The 15,396-nt window shown below is 39.8% G+C and overlaps 1 long non-coding RNA gene across 1 annotated transcript; it reads right to left on the bottom strand.

The window, feature by feature from the left end:
* Window positions 1–2,153: 2,153 nt before the first annotated feature.
* On the bottom strand, window positions 2,154–4,308 carry LOC116209947. Its single transcript, XR_004157379.1, has 2 exons — window positions 4,002–4,308; window positions 2,154–3,173 (listed from the first exon to the last, which is right to left on the bottom strand). It is a non-coding gene; the product is annotated as an uncharacterized LOC116209947 (long non-coding RNA).
* Between the last annotated feature and the right edge of the window lie 11,088 nt (window positions 4,309–15,396).

Below are 15,396 nucleotides of genomic sequence, written 5' to 3'. Positions count from 1 at the left end.
TTGTCGATTGGATTTTTCTAAAACAGAACTTTCAAACCAACATGAGTTGGTTCAAGCTATTCAGCGTTTGTTCCGCTTAAATAAGGTCTTGGGTTTGAGTCATTGTGAATATAAAAAATTCACGTTGGAAGAGTTTTATCCCTTAGTGGATCGACCATGCTCGACTGGATTATTCGGAGCCCAAAGGTTTTGTTTACACCTGTTTTTCGCACCTAGCGGCTATTATGAGTTAGTGATGAACGTGATGACTTAGTGAGCTTAATTGATTGAATTTGGGTTCATTTTAGAACCATGACTCAACATTTGTGAAAAGGCTCACGTATAAAGGTGATCCATGATTGAAGACTTGAAGGCCCTACTCGAGGATCCACAGCATTACCCGATTTGAATAGCTGTTGGCGGGTCTAGAATTCAAGGAAAAAGTCATGGAAGCAGCTAGCTTGGCCGAATCAAATCATGTAGCTGAGGGCATGATTGCTAGTTTTGATTCTTTCCATAATGGTATCATCGCACAAATTTACACCTACACGAAAACAAGTATGTGACTCTACATGGCAGCGGGAAACATTTCCTTGACTTGCACACCAGACATGGGGAGTTAAAGCTATACATTTGGTCATTAGCCGGGTATGGAAATAAGTTCGATTTATTTCTATGCTTAGGTTGATACGTGTGACTAAAGCAATGAAGGCACGATTGGTGCCCTAATTATGACGGCCAGAGGTGTTTCCATGAATAAGAGGTCGTTCATATGGGATTCCTAGAGAGTTTAGCACGTAGAATATTGTAATTAGAAAATTTCCAAGTAATTAGCTAAGGAGCATATTCACTTTCCTAGCTTAGTCGACTGCTGGTGGTGCAACAAGATTTTGTCGCTTAATTTTGATTATTTTTTATGTAATAAGCTCACTCTTGCTTGGATTAAAGATCCTAGGTTCGCCCTATATAAGCAAGAGTTTGAACAACGTTTAACTCTCTCGACAACACAACACAAATCGGCTCAACGCCACGTACTTTACTTATCCTTACATTTTTCGCATCTTGCAATCTCCTTCGTCTGTTTTTCTTCCCTTTCGTCTTTTTCCCTCATCGGAGCCCTTGGTTTCGTTCATCTTCATCTACCTCTTGGAACGTTTTGTTCATTTCTTTTTCTCACTTTTCCTCGCCGAAGCCCTGAGCTCTACTCTTTCTTGTATCGTCCTTGCGTCCGAGCAAGGATCTGGCTTTTACCCCCATCTCGGCTCTTGGGCTGGGCCTTTTTTGTGCTTGGTTGCCCCCGTTGAGTTGCTTACACCACGTGTAAGGTATATGCAGCATCATCTAGGTGCCATGGGTGTATCCTCTTGGCTACCGACTATTTTACTAAGTGGGTGGAAGCCGAGTCATTAAAGAAAGTGGAACAAAAGAAGGTGATAGATTTCACATGCGAGAAGATCGTATATCGCTTTGGCATTCTAGAGCCTATCACAACTGATCAAGGGAGCATGTTCACGGATTCCAAAGTCAAAGCCTTTGCGGATGAACTGGGCATCAAGCTCATCACCTCAACAGCTTACTACGCCCAAGCTAATGGGAAAGCTCAAGCTTCTAACAAGACACTTACCAATATTATCCAAAAGTCCATTGAGGAAAATCCTCGAGGTTGACATGAAAAGCTACTCGAGGCACTTTGGGCTTATTGTACTTCGAAATGAGATGCGACGGGGCGCGACCCCGTTTTTCCTTACTTATGGTCATGACGTCGTACTTCCCGTGGAGATTAATGTGCACTCAACTAGAGTCGCTCACTAGCATGGCCTCTCACATGGTGACTACATCGTGGCCATGATGGTCGAGCTAGACGATAAGAAAAGGATGAGAGCTCTTCAACACATGCATATTCAAAAGCAGAGAATTGCTCGAGCATATAATAAAAGAGTAAGATCTAAATCCTTTTCCATTGGTGAGTTAGTTTGGAGATCCGTGTTACCTATTGGTCAAAAAGATAGCGAGTTTGGAAAATGGTCTCCCAAATGGGAGAGGCAGTTTGTAAGACATGATATTTTACCTAATGGAGCTTATTGGCTAAGGGACCCAAGGGGTCGGGTTCATAGTCGCTACATCAGTGGTCTATATCTAAAGAAATTCTACTGGACTATATGGGAGACACGGGATAGTGAAGAAAATCCAAATACATCCAATTAAAGGTCGATTCACGAAAGTGCATAATTGAGTGGTAGGCTACTCGGCCACCAAAAAAAGTCAATATTTCAAAATTGGTTGGCCTTATGGCTATCATCAAGTCTAAAGAGAAATAAAGTTAAAAGTCGATCAACAGCTAATACTTAAAATGTTCAAAGAGCCGATACACGGCTAAGTCAAGTCATCGGCTGGGATGTCACTGGAGTGGTTGATCATGGAAGAACTCAAGTAGGTTAGCTGCAAGCTACTGAAGGTCAGCCCATGCCTCACTATGGCCAACTACGCTAGAGCTCAGTTGATTCCTCCTGACTCTTAGCCTTGGGGCCTCCTCGGCTAAAGGACGGAGGATTTCCATCTGCACCACTGCTACGCCTCCGCTGCGCGGAACTCCTCCCCCATTCTCTTCAGCTCTTCCTTAGCTGTAGCTAGTTCCTGCTCCAAGCGGGCTACTTTGGTTTCGCTTTCAGCTCTTTTAATCCTGTCAGCTACTCTCTAGTCTCCTCAGCTACACTAAAGGACAACTTCAAGCTATCCAGTTTCTCCATCATTGACGTCCTGGTAGCCATATCAAAATTTTAGTTGTGTAAGAGTGCAGCTACTCACCCATGTAATCGGCTGAGAGAATTGTGCAGCTCAGCTGGTAGATTAGGAGGTGCAAGTAGAATATCAACTGCTTGGTGGAGTGCATCTAGATCAACTTCCATCCCTGCCTTGTGAATAGGCTTTCAAAAGTAAGCCATCATAAGATTCCTTGCAGCCCTCACATCAGCTAGGACTACAACAGCTGTGGCCGGAGCAACTGGCTCTATAGCCTTGACTTCTCGGACCATGGCTGGAGTGGATTGGAGCAATCGATCAAGGAGGATCAAGACATCAGTGGAGGAAGATGGAGTGGAGACTAGTGCTTAAGAGGAGCTGCCCTCATGGCTAGCTAAGGTAAAAGTGACTCCAGCAGTTAGGCTGATCTCAGGCTCAACAATCGGGAGAGCTACCTACAATCAGTACAAGCATACATGAGTACTTCAACTAACAATAAACAGAGCTATTTGGTTCATTGAAAGTTGTGAAAGGAGAACCCTGTTATCTGAGATGCAGTAGCCCTAGTTTGTTTTGGAGCTGGGAGTGGAAAGTTTACCACTTCATCAGGGCTTCCAAGTCCAGCTGGAGTTAAAGCTGGGGTCTCCTAGATGGTTGGACTAGCCTAAACTATCATGCACAATACTTTGGGCAAGATACTTCCACAGTCCATGACAAAGGGGGTTGAGGGTCATCAGAACGAAGGCGTATATGCCTTGATCCTTCCACCGCTGACCAAACTTTCCTTCTAGCCAGCTGATCCAGCTCTGTTGTCCATCAAAGCTGCGCTGCTAGAATTTCTAAGGCACATGCAATTAGTTGGCCTAGTTATGTTTGTCTTCAGCGAAGTAGATGCTCTCGATACCTAAGGGCTGGATGTTTTCATCCTCAATAGATGGGGCGGAAGGGAAGAAAGGGCCAAGCACTCTCAGGTGCAAGGTTGAGGTGGTGTCTTCCACAAAACCTTGCCCCTTGAGAACCTCATGAGGGTCAGTGCTTTGCCTTGACATCTTGAGGAAAATCAAAGAATAATAATTAGAGGATTGCGCTCCAAAATCAAAGCAATCATCAGGCATAGTAGTCGGGCTATACTTTAGCTACCCTAGCAGCTCGGCTAAAGGCATAAGGTGTCCAAAGCAATCTCTCAGTTACAAAACCCTAGATAGTTGAGTCTAAGTTTTGAGTTCGGATCATGGAGTTCAAGCGTACAATTAGGAAATTAGGTAAGGAAGAGAGAAGGCTACCTCAATCAAACTTGATTGGAGAATTCCGAGTGAAGAGAAGCTCGTGGCTGGAAAATTTGGCAGCTAAGGGCTGAGTTGAGCTTGTGATGCACGGAGGCAGAGGCAGTGCCAGAGCTTCCCTCGTCGGATCGTCGCTGACACTTAACCAACGACGACATTACGGAAGGATTGACGCTCAAAAGGGTGGAACTAAGAAAAGAACTCGCACGGGAAGAGATAGATAGCTGAAGAGAAAGGGCGCAGCCGAGAAGTGAGGGGAGAGAGAGAGAAGGAAAGTTGACCGTTTGAATTAAGAAGGAGAAAAAGGAAGAAGTTGATTGGGATTCTTAAATGAAGTTGGGCCCATTATAATGAGCTTAGCTGAACTCGGTCCAGCCTAAAAAGGAGGCACGTTGATGATTTTTTAGCCTTAACTGCTATATTTAGCTGCGCTGCTAAATTTCTTCTAGCTTGGAAATTAATTTCTTTAATTTCCCAAGATTTGGTACGAAAACCTCATTTTTTTGTATATCAAGCCGTGCTTTGTTTTTTCTCTCACTAGGCCAAATATGCCGAGGGTATCGTTTACACTCGTTTATTGCATCTAACGGCCATTACGAGTTAGTGACGGACATGATGACTTAGTGACCTTAATTGATTGAATTTGGGTTCATTTTAGACTCACGACTCGACATTTGCAAAGAGGCCCGCATATAAAGGTGATCAATGATTGAAGACCTGAAGGCCCTACTCGAGGATCCTCCACGACATTATCTAATTTGGAGAGCCGTTGGCGGGTCTGGAATTCATGGAAAAAGTCATGGAGGCAGCTAGTAGGGCTGATCGGATCATGTAGCCAAGGGCGTGATTGCTAGTCCTCACAAGGGAGGAGTTTCGATTCTTTCTATAAGGATATCATGCACGAATTTGAACGTACACGAAGACAAGTATGTGACTCTACATGGCTGCGTAAGACATTTCCTTTACTTGCATTCCGGACATGGGAGTTAGCGCCACACATTTGGTCATTAGCTGGGTATGGAAATAAATTCGATTAATTTCCATGCTTAGGTTGATGCGTGTGACTAAAGTAATGAAGGCACGGCTGGTGCCCTAATTATGATGGTCATAGGTGTTTCCATGAATAAGAGGTCATCCATATGGGATTCCTAGAGGGTTTAGCATGTAGAATATTGTAACTAGGAAATTTCCATGTAATTAGCTAAGGAGAATATTCACTTTCTTGGTTTACCCGGCTACTAGTATAACAAGATTTTGTTGCTTAGTTTTGGTTATTTCTGATGTAATAAGCTAACTCTTGCTCGGATTAGGGATCCTAGGTCCACCCTATAGAAGCAAGAGTGTGAGCAACGTTTAACTCTCTCGACAACACAACACAAATCGACTCAACGTCACATTCTTTACTTATCCTTACATTTTTTGCATCTTCCAACTTGCTTCGTCTCTTTTCCTTCCTTTTCGTCTTTCTCCCTCATCGGAGCCCTTCGTTCCGTTTATCTTCGCTTACTTCTTGGAATGTCTTTTTTTGTTCTTTCTCTCACCTTTCCTTGCTAGAGCCCTCAGCTCTATTCTTTCTTTTACCGTCCTTGCGTCTGGGCACGGATCTGGGTTTTACCCCCATTTCGACTTTTAGGCCGGGACTTTTTTGTTCTCGGCTGCCCCCAGCTAAGTTACTTACACCACGTGTGAGTCCTCTAGCAGTTCAGCTACTGACATATCATTAGAGTCGGCTAACTGGCCACTCCCTGAGGAAGCACTTTAGGGCATAAAATTGCGCGCCCGTGGGTAAAACTTCGGCGGCTTAACCCTCAACGTTGTTTCATCATTTGAACACCCATCTTACATCCGCAACACACAATACAACTTCATTCATACGACACCCAACTACCGCTTAAACCTACGGACTATCGGACCATGGAGTTACGCTGCAAGTCGGTGAGGATAGCTGGTGGTTTCGCCGTCACCTTGGGACTGCATCATGGCACCCCTAGCAACCTAAATGCCAAGTGGCAACCGGATAGTGGATCGCGAATTCCAGGCGGAACAAGTTCACACTGCAAAACAAAACTTTAAATACTTGTTCACCAATCGAGAAACGTTTACCTTTTTCCTCTATTGTCAATATAATAAATAATTGTAAAAAATGTGTTAAGATTAAAATATTCATAAAAATTGAGAAAATTTAGAAAATTGATAGTTCTCAAAATATAGTTCCCATATTCCAGGTTTCAAAATTTTTTATATTATAATTGATTCAGAAGGACTATGATATTTGATTTTTCTTTGTCATATCATTAGTCAAGTATTAACTAATTATAGGAAAATCGAAAAAAATGGGGTTGCAGTTATATAATAAATATGAGGACAATACCTTTCTTGTGTTGGACAGGTGGATGGATAATATATTTACGACTAAGCTTGGACGGATTTAGGGGGTGCGTGCCAGCTTGGGGCGCGGTCGTACCAACTTTTTAATAGTGCGTTTGATTTTAGAGTTAAAGTAAATTTGATTTTGATTGTGGAAAAGGACAAATGAGATGAGATTATAAATTTGACTTGGGAAACGTGTATTTTTGTTGTGTAATGTATTGAGTTAAAATCAAAATCAGATTCTAAAATCAAACTTACAAATATTGTTTGTGGAATTTTGAAGTTTTCTTGTGGAATTCCTCTTTACTTTAAGATCTTACTCTTCCTCTGCCTTCCATTAGTTTTCTGTCTATTCCTGGATCCACCATGGGACAAAGTGTCATACTTCTACGTGTTCATTAATGATATACTTATTATCAAGTAAAAATATATTCATTTTTAATTTTGATAACGAAATGCATTAAAAAGGTTAGCAAAATGTCAACTTCTGAATTTAAATGCCTGTTCCTCCGCCTTCCATTAGTTTTCTGTCTATTCCTGGATCCACCATGGGACAAAGTGTCATACTTCTACGTGTTCATTAATGATATACTTATTATCAAGTAAAAATATATTCATTTTTAATTTTGATAACGAAATGCATTAAAAAGGTCAGCAAAATGTCAACTTCTGAATTTAAATGCCTGTCTTTTCTTGGTGGGTGTAATAGGGTTTTAGTTTAGTGAAGGAGATAGATGTCAATAATTCAGCCTCCTCCACCTCATTTATTAAAACTTAAAATAAATTAGAAGTGCATATTGGAGAAGTCTGATAACCAAAAAATTTCAGACTCAATTCTTCTTAAGGAAATAACTGTATTCATTCATTAAAAAAACTCCTTTATAACAAAAAAAAAATTGAATACTCAAAAGGGGGCATTTGACCCCATTATTTTTTGACATGACATGAGAAAGTATCAGTTACATAATGACTAGATTTTTATTCTCTATGTTGCACGGGTTTGTTTCAAATATTATCAAGTAACTTCGTTGCTCATGATGATTTAGCTAAAATATTTCACTAGTGTAAACGTATTAAAATAAACTAATAACTGTATCACCAAATGAGAGAGTAACTATAAAACTCTTAACTTTCAAAATTTATACTTTACTATTCTTTTATGAGTTGCAATATTTTCTAAGAAATAAAAAATGCATAAAATATGAAGAGAATAAAAACTTTATCAAATCTTGAGCCAGTGAAAGTTCACTCTTTTATATTTTGAGATTGATTTTTACTTTTAAGCTTCTGATTCCCATGTATTTCATTGTAATTTCATAACATTTTCAATCTCACTTTAAGTAATACTATAGGGTTGATTTTATTTATTATTTTTGAGTATATCTTAAAGTCAATTTGTTTTTTTTTTTACTTTCTTAGCTCTAATGGTAAAGGGTCTTCTTTTAACATGTTGATTAAAATGTCATGATTTCTACAAATCGGTTTTAACTTATTTCTTTTTTTAAGTACTTTTATTATCATTTTTCATGTTTGAGTTTTATTTTATATTTTGTTTTGTTATATTTTTTCTTGTTAAATATATGTGGATATATAATTAATATAGAGTCTTACCTAATTAATTATTTAAAAATTAAAAAATCATATTTTTCAAGTCATTAAATTAAGCACATTTAATACTACCAAGTGAGTTTTCTATAATTTTTAATTCCAAAAATTCAAAGGAATATTTCTTCTATTTTTCTTGTTAAATATATATTTGGATATATCTTATAAATTCTTCAGTAATTTTCATTTTGGAACAAATAAAATAAAATTTTCCCCATTTTTTCATGTGCATTAATTTAAGCACATTTAATACTACTTAAGTGATTTTTCTATAATTTTTTATTTCCAAAAATTAAAATTAAGTTTTCTTCCATTTTTCACTTGTGTATTAATTTAAGCACTATTTCATGTAAAATCACGCAATCCCACTTTCGACGTTGGCTAGGTGAATCTTTAACAAGATTAGGGTTATCAGGCGTGTCAGGGCGCTAGTCCCTAGGATTGGTTGCAAAACCACTAGCCGACCTCACTGTGCTAGAGCATGGTACCCGAGCCCCTGAGGTCTGTAGGTCTAATCGACAGCTGTGTTTAGGAGAGATGTCGTTGGAAAGATGATAGACAATGACGTTTAGCCGACTACCCGGCTCGAGGATTTAGCCGCTAGAATTCTCCCCAAATACTATTGCTAACAATAAGATGATGTCGAGAGACGGCTAGAAGCCGGTCTTGAATCTAGTAACTCATGACCAGGATTGGCTCGTGGGAGAGTTGTGTGGCTTCACAGCTGAATTAGGTTGAAGTTAAATAAAGCACTATGTCCGGCTACTAGGAGTCGAAAAGGATGAGTTGAGGCCGGAACTTTAGCTCATGGAAACCTCCTTGATCGGGAACCAAGTAGGGTATAAGGGATATGCCAACGAATCGACGGGATTGCCTCAGAAGGCTATTGCATGGTATTGAAAGGGTGCATGGAAAGATATATATTGAAGTGTGGTGTGATAAAGTAAAAATAAAGGTTCATGGCGTAAAGCCGTTTTGTAATTGATGTCGAGGGTAATACAATAGACAAGTCTAGTTTTTATAGTCTAACACATGAGTGCCGCCCAAGACAACGAAAATGGAAAATAACATAGCAAACTAAGCAATTAGCTAACCCTAGGACTATGTGAGAAATGTTTTCCACTTATTTCTATTTTAGCAAAGCAAATGCAAGAAAAGAGAATAAAATAAAAGGGAAACTCCATAATGTTAATCTTCATTTCGATGTCCAGGAAATATTCATTCCCATCTTGGAGTCTTCTGCCTTGAGAAATGGAGGAAGTGAGTAAGATATTTTCCATGTAGCACGTTCACATCCATTTGGGAATGTATGGATATCCTTTGTAGAATTTCCTTCCATGTCTCTTCCTTGTTTGGCCATGAGAATATCCATGTGTGTAAGAGCACATAATGTTTCTTGTGTGGAGTAATCTTATTGCACACTCAATATCCTCCACATTTGGAAAATATCTTGGACATGCCACACGTTCGTCTTCGCCTACACTTGGAATCCTCCCATAATTTACATCCTTGCACTATCAACCCATTCCACGACTATCCAATTCAGATTGTGCCACGGGCTTGGGCCGATCTTGTCATGGGCTTCGATCACGAACTATTCTCCTCAAATGGGTTTCGTGGGCTTTATACGTCTAACCTCGCACTTACTGCGAAGTGCAGAAAATGAGTGTAAATAAGCACATTTAATGCTTGTCAAGGGAGTTGTACTATATGTATAGATATAGATAGATGAGGACTTGGCTCATTAAATCCCATAGTTATGAGCAACCATTTTGCTTAATCGCATGCTCACTAAATCCGTAGTTTAATTGCTTAATCATTCAATATTTTGTCCTCGATTAACATGAATGGACCCCTTAAATCATTTCCTTTAAGTATACCATTTTTCTTCCTTGTGAACATCAAGTCTATCTCTTTCTTACTATCTGTGCTCGCATACTCATACTTCCTATTCATATTTTCTATTTTTCAATTTATAGCATGTCTTTTTAACTTACGAAATACTAAATAAATGATGAGTATGGATTTTTCATCCCGATAATGAGTGCAAGTCACGTTAATAATATCATGTGAAAAATGATGGATCATCAAATTTGAGATAAGTTTTAATTTAACACATAAAAATGATTGGCATATTACATTTTTTGTTTTAGAAATACCAAAGGAAAAAATAATGAATCTTAGACTGAGAGCAATATAAGTTATACACAGTTTTTTGTAGTTTGATAATGGGAAAATGACAGCTTCGGTTCTATATGTTTGCCAATTTTTGACATTGAGTCTTAAAAGTTTCACTTATAAATCAAGTCCTAAAAGGTTTGAAAAAGTGCCAGAACTGGTCCTAAAACGTTTGCAGAAGTGTCAGAACTAGTCCTTTCCGTCCGCTTCCGTTACCGACCCGCCACCGTGGATTTAACGCCGTCAACTCCTTACAAGTGTCAGTCAAATGATGACGTGGCACCATTGGGCCGAATATAAACCCGAGATTTCCGTTCGGGTCGAAACCAACTTCCGGATTCCCGCCCTTCTCTTCCTTTCCCAACCCGGTTCCGTTTGGGTCGAAACCCTAAAATTTCCGGATTCCCGCCCTTCTTTTCCTTTCCCCAGTATGGTTTCATTCGGGTCGAAACCCTAAAATTTCTAGATTCCCGCCCTTCTTTTCCTTTCCCCAACTCGGTTCCGTTCGTTTCTTCCAAATGTGGAGTATCGGTGCTCTGTAGTTGATTTCATTCTTCCGTAGGTTCCAATTTCTCCCAGAATATTGAAATCGTTGAGGTGAACTTTCAGTTTCGAAGATTGTGAGTTCAGTTCAGTAAATGAGGGAGCTTCGAGCTTCCAATTTCTTCTAATTTCTTCGGTTTCAATCTCAGTAAATGAGGGAGCTTCCAATTTCTTCTTTCTTCGGTTCAACCAATTTATTTGGTGTCAATCACAACTGGAGTTCAGTTCAGTAAATGCTGGATTGTGAGTGCAGTAACGGAAGAAATTAAATAGTTCAGTAAATGCATTGCTTTTCACGAAAGTGAATTTGGTCCAGGCGATTCAAGCCATGCATGCCAAAAATAAAAAAATTATATGTCCTCTTTGTTGATAATGTTTGTACCTATATGTTTATATATACCTATAACTATATTTTTCTTCGTCGCGAATTATATGATAGAAAGTTGACAAAAAGATTTGACTTTACTATGGAAGCATAATCTATAGAAGCTAAATAAGGATCATAAGTTTTCGACAGCATTGGATCATAAAAACGAAACAACATAAACACGAGAACCGATGAGAACAACTCGATTACTGTATAAACATGAGAATCGATGAGAACAACAACTCATGCACTTGTGAGTTCCTGAAAGTTCCGAAGAAGATTGTGATTGTGAGTTCTTGTTGTCTCTGTTCGCAGGAGAACAACAAGACGAAGCACCCCAATTGGTTTACGAGGCCACATTATACGGGAGAAGAGGAGAGGGGAGCAGCAAACCCGACCCGTAGAAAAAGAACTAGAAAATTTTGCTGATCATTTACTGAGCTTTCCTTAGTAGGTACTCTTCATCAACTGTTGAAATTTTTTGGCAAACCGTGTTTTAATGAAAGATTATCAGTATTGTGATGCTTGTTCTATTACATTGGTCTTGCAGAATGGATGACATTCACAATTTGAACTATCATGGATACACTCTAGAAATACACCATGACGGGTCCTTTAAGGAAGAAGGAGGGGAATTGTTGTACAGTGGGGGTAAGATATCACGTTGGGATATTAATCCGGACAAAGTGTCTATCACTCATATGGTGAAAGAATTAGAAAAGATGGGGTATAAAGGAAATGTAGAGGTGGTTTTGTGTAGGGTCCATGGGAAGGGGTTAAAAGAGGGATTATTTGAGGTTTACAAGAACAGTTCTGTCATTTAACTCATAGGGCAACTGTTAGAATATAAATATTGCCAATTGTATGTGAAGCACATAACCGACCCTTGCCCTAAAGTTGCTGAGGGAGGTGTTGAGGCTACTGAGGGAGGTGCTGTAAGAAGGAAGGGATCTGACGCTGTAGTAGATCGAGTTGCAGAAGAAAGCGAAGGGAACAGTAGTAGGAGTGAGAGTGATTTCGTTTATGCGGATGTGCTTGTAGATTTAAGTGAAGAAGATGATCCTGAGCTCCAAGACATCAGATCTCAAGTTGAAATTGCAAAGAAGAAGAGAGCTGAAAAATTGAAGAGTTTGCGGCTATAGAAGGATCTATGTCAACTGAAACCAGACAAACCAAAGACCTATATCAACTGAAACTAGACAAACCAACTGCAGCAGCACAACGCAGCAACACGCAGCACAACTTCACCTATAATAACTAAGCAGCAGCACAACTTCACCTATAATCACTAACAACTGCACAACTTCACCTATAATCACTAATCAGTAGCACAACTTCACCTATAATCACTAAGCAGCAGCACAACGCAACACAACTTCACCTATAATCACAAACAGCAACACAACTTCACATATAATCACTAAGCAGCAGCACAACTTCACCTATAATCACTAAGTAGCAGCACAACGCAGCACAACTTCACCTATAATCACTAAGCAGTACATAAGCATAACCGAAATTGAACAAACAGGACTAGACATAAGCACTGATATCCATCACTGATATCCAAAGATCTGCCAAACAGTGATATCCAAATAGAACTCCAACATATCCAAAGGTCTGTGAAACAGTGATATCCAATACTGATATCCAAATAGAAATTATATTTCATTAGCAGTCAAATGACTCAGTACAAAGTACAAGCCTACTTGCCAATGCAGAATTTACTGCCCAACCATATCCCAAACAAAATTCCAATCATAATACAGATACAAATTGCAGAAATAACTACCCTAACATCACAACAATGACTCTGTCGGTGCTTTAACTCCTTCTCCAATTCCTTCATCTTCAATTTCAGGTACTTCATTTCCCATTCAGAAGAGGAAACTTCTTCTTCAGCAATAATTTCCAAAATCGAAGCTTCAAATGGACGATCACTCCACCTAAAATACCCACACCCCCCAATTATCCCGGTACCTTGGACATCCAAAGAATATTCTACCTGGGTTGTTTAATGTCCGTGAAATCTTCTGTTGAAGTCGCAGACCACACCTACAAACGCCCACACTACTCCCAGAGAAGGTAGCAGATTCCCTCGAACCACATGTCTCCCCTCTTCGGGCCTTTCCTCTGGAACCACGACCACTCACCGCTTCCATGACAACTACGAAATCCTCTTCGGGCCTTTAGGGTTCCTAGTAGGGTCGGGATTTCAAGAAGGGATTGCGTCAGGAAATGGGACAGAAAAAATCAATCGATCGGGTTTCATCGATTTAGGGTTCCTAGTAGCGTCAGGAAATGGATTTAGGGTTCCTGGATTTAGCGTCAGGAAATGGATTTAGGGTTCCTGGATTTAGCGTCAGGAAATGGATTTCGATCGAAGGGGACAGACAAAATCATCAAAGGAAATGGATTTCGAACTACAGTAAATCAAATGGCGGATTTCGAACTACAGTCAATCGAATGGCGGATTTCGAACTACAGTCAATCGAATGGCCAAGGGGATTCAGGAGGGGATTAGGTTCGGGAAAGGGGATTCAATCGAAAACGGAGAGGGAGAGGGGTTACGATTTCAGGGTTCGAAGGGTTCTTGGTAGGGAGGACGCGCTCGATTTCAGGAGGGAGGGAGAGAGAGGAATTAGGGTTACAATTTGGGTATTATGGTTATGAGAGGGGTTACGATTTGGGAATTTTATCTGCTCAGGTTGAACTTGAAACCAGGTTATAATTCAAGCCGGGTCTTTCGAAATTCGGCCCGTCCGCTCCAATGAAGTCGGTGCAGTGTGCCACATCATCATTTAACGGCCAGCTGGACGCGCCGTCTGCCTTGGTGGCACATCTGTTAACGGAGGTAACGGATAGGACCAGTTCTAGCACTTTTTCAAACCTTTTAGGACTTGATTTTTCGAAGTGAAATTTTTAGGACTCAATGTCAAAAATTGGCAAACATATAGGACCGAAGCTGTCATTTTCCCGTTTGATAACTCCCAAATGAACAAGAAATGTAAATGGGAAGCATGTCATAGGTTATTCAAGTGGTCGTTTTCATTAAGACCATATATAGGAGAATTCTGTGATGTATGGAAGGAAAGACGCTTCATATTCTATGCTCGAACTTGATCTTGGAAACATGCGAGCACGGACATTCTCATAGCATAACTTTTATGATTTTGGGGAACGAGTTTATTTTTACTGATGTAAACATTTGGTTCCTTTTTCATTTTTCCTACATCAAGATATTGATCCAAGCTATGCAAAATCGAGGTAAATTTTGGGGAGTGAAGACTTGAGACTTGAGAGGGAGTAACAGAAGAGGTCTATCCATATTAAATAGCCATTTAATAGCTATTCATATTAGAGGCAATCCAACACAACCACAAATCTCTATCTTTCGCACAATTTTAAATGATCCTATCTCGTAATAGCGTGATAAGGAAGGATAAATAAAATTACTCCAATTAAGAAAACTTATCACAATTAATTGAGTAATTAACACTTATTATTTAGTTTATTGTAATTTAATTGATGTTTTCTCATGTCACATGTCGAGGTAGAATCATTGAAGAATCTCTCATTTAGTCTACCGAGCAGGAACGGGGCCACAATGTTGTTAGGGGGGCACTTGTCCCCCTTGAGATTCTCAAAATCCCCCCTATTACGGATATATAATATACAAAAATGTAACCATTAACCCATATATATAGTAAGTGCCCCCGAATACTATATGATCTGATTGCCCAAGTAAGACTACCCGCAATGGGGTTATCAGCCCAGTTTTAGAGATGCCACGTGGGGCAAAGACCCCCCATTATGGGCCGGCCCTGCGTCTCCCTAACAAAGACTCTTGGGAAGCTGTCGCCTGGTGGCAGCCTTAAGCTCAACGGCTAGAATTAAGAATTTGGCCGTTGGGGCAAAGACCAGATTTTGGGCCGTTGAAGCTCAACGGCTAGAATTAAGGTTGTTGGAACCCCTAGCAGACTTAATTCTTTTTGAATTTATATTTAAAAAAATACTACCTATATAGATACCCCATTTCACATCCAATTTTCCATTCCTACTTCAACTTCACACTCAATTATCAACTCCAACTCCAATTTCACCCCAAATTTTCTCCTCTTCTTCGATTTAAAAAAAAAAGGCCGATCCAAACCAATTGAAATAGTTTTGGATATTATATGCCGAATTCGAACTTCCCTCAAAACCAAATTCCCGACCTTCTGACTCTTCAAATAACCAAAACCGTAATCATCCCAATCAGCCACTCCATTCACACTTGTATTATCCCCAACCATATGCCTTCCCACTAAACCAAATATTGGATTGTGGGTT

The sequence above is a fragment of the Punica granatum genome, chromosome 6, assembly GCF_007655135.1.
Source record: "Punica granatum isolate Tunisia-2019 chromosome 6, ASM765513v2, whole genome shotgun sequence".
NCBI classification, from domain to species: Eukaryota; Viridiplantae; Streptophyta; class Magnoliopsida; order Myrtales; family Lythraceae; genus Punica; species Punica granatum.
The sequence above is the reverse complement of the archived record's forward strand: the minus strand, read 5'-3'. Positions and strand labels throughout refer to the sequence as shown.